Source organism: Tupaia chinensis, unplaced genomic scaffold, assembly GCF_000334495.1.
Source record: "Tupaia chinensis unplaced genomic scaffold, TupChi_1.0 Scaffold000388_1, whole genome shotgun sequence".
Classification (NCBI taxonomy): Eukaryota; Metazoa; Chordata; class Mammalia; order Scandentia; family Tupaiidae; genus Tupaia; species Tupaia belangeri.
In genome coordinates, this window is record NW_006159890.1 from 138,174 (window position 1) to 147,717 (window position 9,544).

Sequence of the window (9,544 nt, forward strand, 5' to 3'; positions counted from 1 at the left end):
AAACGTATTATATATTATATATATTAAACCTATAAAATAATTTAAATAATACATCCTCTATAAATTTTTTAAGAGAGATTTTTGCTATAGGGTGCATGCACTCGCTGGAGAGATAGAGAGACAGAGAGACAGGAAGAGAAAAATAACTCCCCAGGAGAGGATGGCCAATCTGCAATCCCTTCTCCTCTGGGGTTTTTGGGCATGCACACATACACGCCTGGTGTGAGTTTCAAGCCTCCAGGTCTGAAACTGGGACTGGAACCACTGTCAGTCGTGTGGGAGTCCAGTGACATAACCATTATGCCATTTGCTGATCTGGCTCTATAATGTTTTATAGAAGAGTTATATAATTACCAAAAGTAAATGTAATCATTAGGTTAAAGAGTTAGAACCTGAGCTGAACTTGCTTTTCAAAAACTCATTTGCTAATAGTCATTTCATTCTTAAAGCTTCATTCCTTGATTTTCATCATCAATGAAACATATGTGATATCAACCACTGGTACCATAGTCTACCAAAGCTGATCAAGTATGTTTTTTCACTCATTTAGATACCAGATACCCAAGAAAGAATGGAATGAGGGAGAATGGAATGAGGCAACCCACTGGTAAAACAGAAGAGACAAATCAAAGGAATTCTGAGAATTAAAGAAAATATTTGCTTATTTCAACATGTACTTTAAGGGTTATATTGCACAGCCAGAGGAAAAAAGCCTTTAATTTAGGAGAGGGAGACTGAAAGCAGGTGTCTTTGATATCTTGTGTCTCTTTGGATAACTTTCTACAGGCTTTGCCCCTAGACTTGGCAAACCCAAATGCTTGGATGAGCTACTCAGTAGAAATAAAAATGATAATTCTCTTCTATTTCTTCTTTTTCTATGCAGTCGTAATAGGTGGATTTTTATTAAACATAGAAAGATAAAAAATGGGAAATGCACTTTCCCTGAACTCTCTCAATGTTCTATAAAATGTTCAATTAACTGTACTTGCCATTGTTCATATTTCTTTCCATACTCTGTAGATTGCATGAGGTTTCTCCACTAGCTCAGTTAACATTAAAAAAGAGACTCAATTTATTATTTTTTACTGAACTCAGAATAGCTGGTTTATAAATACTGCTACTAATCATTTCATTTGCTTCATGACCTGTTGTTTAAACTTTGGAAGAAACATAACACAGTAGGAACTAAAACCATCTTAAAAGAAAAGTCAGCTCGTAGATAATAGGAATAAAACTTGATTTTCCCCCCATGCCTTTGTGTACCACATCCAGCCACTCTCTTTAAAGTAGATTAGCAAACCATGTAACAACCAGGCCAGTAATTCCATTTCAGGTACCACAGAGAGAACTAATAATAATAAACATTTCAGAAGAGGATGGAGATGGTTAAGATTATGAAGCATTACAAATAGAGAAATTTGGGTATGAATACCAGCTGGGTAAGAAATTAGCTTATATGGCCGGGGATAAGTTTTTAGTCTTTTTCTTTCTTTTTCTTTTTTTAATTTTATTCATGGTCATTATTTATTTATTTATTTACTTATTTTTTGAAGTTGACCAGAGAGAGACAGAGAGAGAGAGAACAGGAAAGTGAGGAAGCAAGATGACAGGTCTGAGAATAAAACTGTGGTCAGCTATGTGGGAGTCCAGCTGCCTTAACCACCACGCCATCCACTGGCCCCGCCTTATTCTTTTTTTTTAATTTTTTTTTTTTTTAATTTGAGAGTTATTTTTGCTATAGGGCTTGTACACTCACCGGAGAGACAGAGAGTCAGAAAGCAAGAAATCACCCCACAAGGCAGACGGCCACACTGCACAACTTTCTCCTCCATTCTCCTCTAGGGATCTTGGGCATGCATGCACATGCACCTAGTGTGAGTTTTAAGTTGTTAGATCCAGGACTCAAACCATGGCTGGTCATATACGAGTCCAGCGATGTAATGATTACGCCATCTGTTGGTCCCTATTTAGCATTTTTTATGTATTAGTTTCTTTATTTTTAAAATGGGGACAACAATATTTATTCACAGGTTATTTTAAGTATTAAGTCAGACCGTGAACAAAAACGTCAAGGATAATAAATGGGACAGGATTAGAGCTCAGTAGCCCAGTCGTAACTGTGATCAATGGAGACTGAGCCAGAACTTTTCTTTCATAGTTATAATCAAGGGACTAATTTTTGATGATTGAACAAAGGTCAAAACAGTCATTTCTTTTTTTTAAAAAAAGTCGTGTCTAGCTCTATCAGTTTCTATTTATAGGGAGGGTGTGTGTGTGTGTATGCATGTGTGTATGTGTGCGGAAGAGAGAAGTAAAGACAGGGAGAGAAAGAGAAGGGACCAACACAGTGGGTAGTGGTGTTTCTTCTTGGCTATATTTAAACTGATTGTTTTAAAACATCAGTTAGTGGTAGTATAAAGCACAGGTCGATGAACTTATAACAATAAAGGTTAGGTTTGTACCTCAGCATGACCTGTTATTGATTATATTAAATATTTAATTTAATTTATATTTAAAAACAAATGTATTGATTTGTTAGATTTAAAAACAAATGTATTGTTAGTCTCTGAAAATTGGGGTGGAATATATGAGAAGATTTCAAAAAGCTTGTAGAAAATTAAAATAAAAGTAAACTTCGGTGCAAAAGATTTTTTAATCCATGCATGGGTTTGTGTGTGTGTGTGTGTGTGTGTTTTAATAATATGCATTTTCCACAAATTTCAGCAGTCTATTTGCCTTTTTAAAGCTCTTAGAAGAATAATGGGAATTTGAAAGCAAACCTAGGTTGAATAGATGTCCTCTTCTGTGGCATTAATTCAGGCTGTTAGAAATGTCCCATCTCTTGGGGCCAACAGATGGCACAGTGGTTATGTTGTTGGACTTCCATATGGCACATGCATGGTTCGAATCCCAGACCCAGTTGCTTGAAAATCATGCCAGGCACCTGTGCATGTGTGCCCAAGCTCCCTGGAGGAGAATGGAGAATAAATTATGGTATGGCCATCCTCCCTGGGGCGGGGGGTGATGTCTCACTTTCCCCTCACTGTCTTTCGCTCTCTCTCTCTCTCTGGTAAAAAGAAAGAAATGTCCAAGTTTTTTTTATTTTTTTTAATTTTTATTTTTTTGCTATAGGCTGTGTGCACTCACCAGAAAGAGAGAGGCAGAGAGACAGAAAGCGAGAAATTACCCCCCCTCCCCTGGGAGAATCACCCCCCCAGAAGCAAAATCTATTTTTCTTAATTTTTTAGTTTTAAAAATTATAGTGGAGGGTGTTGGACTCCCACATGGACAACGTGATTCAAGTCTAGGACCTGATGTCCTACTTTGTTTCTTTCTCTTTTTCTTCTCTCTCTCTGGTGACTGCACATGCTCTATAGCAAATTAAAACAATAATAATTAATAAAATTAAATTGATTCTTTTTAAAAATCATACTGAAATTTTTTTCATGAAAGTATAATTTATTGTGGTATATAATGGTCTAAATTATAATATTTTTAAATTTATGCTTTAAATTTTAATACAGCAGTATCAAAAGACATGACTCAAATAAGCAAGAGAACTCTGGGGTCTTCAGTTATTTTTAAGAGTGTAAAAGTATCCCAAGACCAAAAAGTTTAGGAACTCTACCTCAGATAAATTATTCTGTATTAATTAGGTTCACATTAGTGACTCCAGATCCCTTTAAAAAACAAAACGAATGGGAGCAGCAGTTAGCGTAATGGCTATGTCACTGGACTCCCATGTAGTCCACCACAGTTCGAATCCTGGACCCGGTGGCTTAAATTCACGCTAGGCACATGTGCATGTGTGCCCAAGATCCTGAGAGGAGAATGGAGGAGAAGGGATTGTGGCGTGGCCATCCCTCCCCAGGGGGTGATTTCTCGCTTTCTGTCCCTCTGTCTCTCTCTGTCTTTCCAGTGAACGCGCGCAATAGCATAGCAAAAAACAAACAAAAAAAACCCCCAAAAACAAAAAACAAAAAAACTCTCTCTCTCAAAAAAAAAAAAAAAAAAAAAAAAGGAGCCACATGGACTAAAAGGGATGTAGCCTTGATAAAAATGAGGAATGAGGGCAATGAAACAAATCAATTACATTTTGCAGTTTGTAAATTGGCACCATCAGTTTATAGTGGTTTAAATTTGGACCAGTTACTTAATCATCTAAGTCTCAGATTATCCATCTGTAAAATAGGGATAATAATACTTTCTTCATGACATTGTAATGATTAAATCAGGGAGTATTTTTAATGTCTGGTGCATAGTAAGGGTCTGTAATTAGACCATAATTTTTATTGTTATTTTATTCAGGATTTGACCTGCTTATAAATACATGTAAATTCTGTCTTCAGGGTTACACTTTTCAGCAGCAATAAATATCTCTGTACAAAAGTTTTTAATATTTATAAAACTGTCCTCAGGTTAAAATCCCATTGGAATTATTGGCTCAGTAAACATTATTAAAGCTTTGAATTTATGTTAGGAAATTACTTTCCAAAGGGCCATATCATTACAACTGCTATCAAGAATGTGTACGAGTGTTTGATAAGTTTATGTAGATTCTGAGCTCTGGAATACATTGGTAAGCAAAATAAAAGAGCTAAATCTTTAGTTGTATTGGACAATGCAATTTGTTTAATTTTCACCAACTTGATAGGTAAGAAATTAAAGGTCTACTGAGTATAAAGTACTAGCATAAGCACTTGAGAAAAAATAGGTGCTGTCTTTGGTATATATGAACGCTTTCCAATGATTCAACTAGCATTTAATAAAAGTGAATTTATTATATATTTTTTGAACTCCTATAACTAGCAATTTTGTTTTGTTTGGGCTGGTGGGCCTTTAAAAGCTTTCATGAGTGTACTTTATCAACCTATTTATTTTCCAGGCAGGGAATTCTTCTTGGGCAATATATTCTAAAAGCTCTACATTTTATACTGTTTTAAAATCTTGAGCATAGAGATAATGAGGAAGATAGAGTGGTATTTACACTGGGTTTGAAATCCTAGAACAGATGTGATGAGACAGATTCTCAGCTAAGACTGTGGTAGTAGAAATGTGAGAAAGCAGAACAGATGTTGTTATTGGCTGAATTCTATCCCTTCCCAAATTCTTTTTTGTTTTTAAATATTTATTTAATTTTATTTATTTATTCATTTTTAAAAACTTGACCAGAAAGAGACATACAGAGAGGGAAAGCAAGAAAGCAAGCCACCAGCCCCGAGATTTGAACCGTGTTCAGCCATGTGGAAGTATCCAGTGCCTTAGCCACCGTGCCACCTGCTGGTCCCCTAAACTCTTTTTGTTTTAAAGATTATTAAATTAATTAATTAATTAATTAATTTTAATTTGACCAGAGAGCGACAGAGTGAGAGAGAAAGAAAGAGAGAGAGAGAGAGTGAAAGTGAGAAAGGAAGCCCTAGGTCTGGAATTTGAACTGTGGTTCAGCTTTGTGGGAGTTCACCACCCTTAGCCACCACGCTACCCGCCAGGCCCCTTCCCAATTCTTATATTGAAGTTCTAATACGTAGTACTTCAGCATGGGATTGTATTTGGAGATGAGGTTTTCAATGAGATAATGAATTTTAAATTTAGTCATGGTAAATCAGGTCACAGATGCACAAGCACAGACCATATGAAGACCATCAGAGAAAATGGCTAGCTCTAGACCAAGAAAAGGGGCCTCAGAATGAAACAAGCTCACAGACACTTGCCCGTAGACTTATAGCCTTCAGACTGTGAAGTTTTAACCCTACCAACCTATTGCAGATGCAATGAGAAGAAAAGAGAATTCCAATCGACAGTCCATAAGTTTCTTGAGGCTGGAAAATGCCATAGTTTTCCTTTGTAAACCCAGTTCTAGCACAGTTTCTGGTGTATGGTTAATGTTCTTCTGAGTGAACTGTCCCGGGTTTGTGGCAGACTGGCAGGGCAGATGAGGCTATTGTCCAAGCATAACTAGTAGGACCTACCCAAGCATGTAGCTGTTAGTGTGAATTAGGAACAATCTATTTTGTTCATATGAATATTTCATTCACTAATTGTTTATAACACTTGTTCATCTCACAAGATCAGAAAGTTTACTTGGTCATCTATTTTATAAATGACCTTAAATTCACCTCTTTAAACTTTTATTTTTTTGAGAGATTTTTGCTATAGAGTGTGTGAGCTCATCAGAGAGACAGAGAGAGGCAGAGAGACAGAAAGCGAGAAATCACCCCCCAGTGGGGATGGCCGTGCTACCGTCCCTTCTCTGCTATTCTCCTCTTTGGCATGCACAAACACTTGGTGCCCAGGGTGTTTTAAGCCACCAGATCTGGAACTCAAACTGTAGTGAATTAACCATTATGCCATCTGCTGACTCCAACCTCTTTAAAATATTTTTTTTAAGTATAGTTTTTTCAGAGCCAGCAGGTGGCTTGCTGGTTAAGGTGCTGAATTCTCATATGGCCAGTTGAGGTTTGAGACCTAGATCAGGCACTTGCTTTCTCTCTTTTTCTGTCTCTTTTTGGTGAGCTCATGTGCCCTATAAACAATTAAAGAAAAATAATTATGATAATAAAAGTAAATAAATACTTCTTTAAAAGAAAAGTTCATTTATTTATTTATTTATTATGAGAGAAAGAGAAAAAGAGAACCTACCCTTCCCCCAAATAAGATCTTCATGCTGTGACCTGTCCCCAGTCTCATCTGGCCCAGATCATGGGTACTCATGCATGCACTTGGCACGCTCTGGGAGGTCCCAGGATATGAACCCAGGAACTTTCCCATAAGGGTCCTGTTGTGTTACTGCTGCACCATAGTCTAACTCTACCTCTTTAAAAATTTTCAAGGAACAACCAGCTCTTCTTACAAGATAACTTTTGCCCTGTTAGCTTGTTTTCCACTAAACTTTTTTTTGCAAGTATTGCCAGCTGATTCAGAATAAATTTAAACTTCTTTAATTGAGTTAGGTTTTACTAAAGTTATAGAACTATGGATAATTAAGTCATGAACAATAAATTACATAGGATTCTAGTGGGGAAAAATCAATTAATGCAAACCTGATTGCTCTTTTTCTTAGAGATAGTAAATCAGGGTTTGCAAAGACAGCATTGTGTAGACTAAATTTGGAATCAGTCTTTTAGCTAGTCTACATCAGCAGAGGGATCATAAACAAAATTAATGGTGAGGCTTCAACGTAACAGCTATTTTTTCTCTTGCTTTTCTTTTTTTCTCTTGCTTTTCATACCAGATTCTCAAGTTTGCTTTTCAAATTTTTCTAAAGAATTATTTTATTTCATTTATTGTCATCACGATTATTTGTTTAATTTGACCAGACAGAGACAGAGAGAGAGAAAAGGAAAGTAGGAAAGCAAGCCTCCAGGTCCGTAACTTGAAATGCGGTCAGCCATGTGGGAATCCAGCGCCTTAACCACTACCCCACCTGCCTCTCCTGATTTAAAAAAAATTTATAAAAGAAGTCTGTTAGTCACATCATTAGTTTTTTTCTCTTTCTTTGGCAAATCAAGCTAAGTAGAACAATACTTATGGTGATTTGGTCTAAGCAAAGAAATTAAATAGAAACTATTTTTGGGCAAAAAGTCTTAAACATCTTTTTCTGAATTATCTGATTATTTATGTAATTTTTCATTGGCTTGTTAGTTAATTACTGAGAACTTTCTTAATATTTCTCTTTGAGGACATTTATTTAAATAAGAACATAAATCCTTTAATTAATAGATTTCTTTTTTCTTTTTACTCTCTGGGTCATGTGTGTAGAATATGATTTATATAAAGGTTAAGAAATTCAAATGAAAGAATAAAGAACATAATCCTATCAGATCACAATATTAGATATGGCAATTATGCAACAAATTCATTAGATTCATGATTTACTTGTCTTTCTAAATTATATGCCTTTTATATCCACAATATCCTTTTTCCTTTCTTTCTTTCTTTTTTTTTTTTTTGCTACTGGGTACATGTACTCATTGGAAAGACAGAGAGAGACAGAAAGACAGAAAGTGAGAAATTGCTCCCTGGGGGATGGTCATGCTGCAATCTCTTCTCTCTTCTCTTCTCAGGCTCTTGGGCATGCATACACATGCACCTGGCCTGACTTTAAGCCACCAGGCACAGGACTCAAACAATGGCTGACTATGTGGGAGTCCAGTGACGTAACCATTACACCATTTGTTGGTTCCTATATCCACAATATTAGAGATGGCAGTTATGCAACAAGTTTATTCAATTCATGATTTACTTGTATTTCTAAATGATATACCTTTTATATCCTAAATGTCTATTTTCATCCCAGCCATTTACCTCTGGCTTTCTGTCGTTCCCTCTCTCCACCATGTTAGTCCACAGATTTGTCCCATTGTACCACTTCAGGTAGACTGTTCACACTGACGTCTGTGTGACTGGAGCCTCCTGGAATTATGCTGTGCTCAGTGGTTGTGACCCTACCTAGCAGCCTCGTGAATCTGAGACCTGGACACTTTTTATTTTCTACAGTAGCTCTGTAATTAGTGACTATGAATTCCCTTTACTTGGTTTTCTGCTTCATGTTCCAGAAACAAAAACTCAAGTTACACAATGGTATTGCTTGATGTGAGGCATTTTCAAACAATGAACTACCCATTGGAGAATAGGTTTGTTTGACACATTTGGGTTTCCTTATTCATCACCTCACCAGTACATTTCTCTCATCCGTTTTCCTGAAGTATTTAAACCTGTTCTAAAGATCTTTTGGTACCTAAAATATCCATGGGAACTTATTCTTCACTGGTTATTGGGTTAGGTATTATAGAATTTTGGGGGATCTTTGCTTCCTCATCATAAGATGAAGCTTGTGATCTATATCTGAGGGTTTTTAAACTCAAAATAGCATGAGACATGGTTAAAAATATAGATTCAAGGTCTTCATTCCAATCCTTTAAAATGTCATGGCCTCAGCTCTAAGGATAAGTATTTCTAAAATGCTTTCCAGCTTATTCTGATTTGGAAACCATTTAGAACAGGGGTTATACTACTTCTATACCTACCAACTGTCCATGGTGACTTTTTCTTTTTCATTTATAGCTGAGTTTTTTCACAATATCTTGACTCCTCTTTTTCTAACCTCTACCTCATTATTTTGTAGTTGACTTAGTATTTATCCTGTTTGCTAATTTATTTTGAACCAAGAATGCAATGTTGTTGTATTGGTAGCATGTGTTGTGCCTAGAGCTGAAGGAACATATGTCTGCTTCACATGGTCACAACCCCATTGCTATTCTGAGTTATTATTTTCTGAGCTTGTTATTGATTATATCTACCTTGTCCTCAATTTATTATTCTTTTATCAATTATGGATATCTTTTCCTTAATAAGAATTTAATGGTTTTCCTGAGCAGATATAGAAGAGCAATTATCAAAATTTTAAAAAGGAATGAAACTATTGTAGGTGGCCTGACTTTAACAATAAGTTATCACTGTTAATTTATATATACATGTTTGTATATACATATATATATATACATATACACACACACACATATATACACACACACACACACACATA

At 35.9% G+C, this 9,544-nt stretch overlaps 1 long non-coding RNA gene across 2 annotated transcripts in view; it reads left to right on the forward strand.

Moving 5' to 3' along the window:
- The window catches only part of LOC102490775 (uncharacterized), a 30,992-nt gene extending 30,267 nt beyond the window's left edge, over nt 1-725 (forward strand). For both annotated transcript variants that reach the window (XR_003550293.1, XR_001370767.2), the window contains exon 3: nt 551-725. This is a non-coding gene — a long non-coding RNA (uncharacterized LOC102490775). The remainder of the gene's footprint in view (nt 1-550) is intronic.
- Nucleotides 726-9,544: the final 8,819 nt, after the last annotated feature.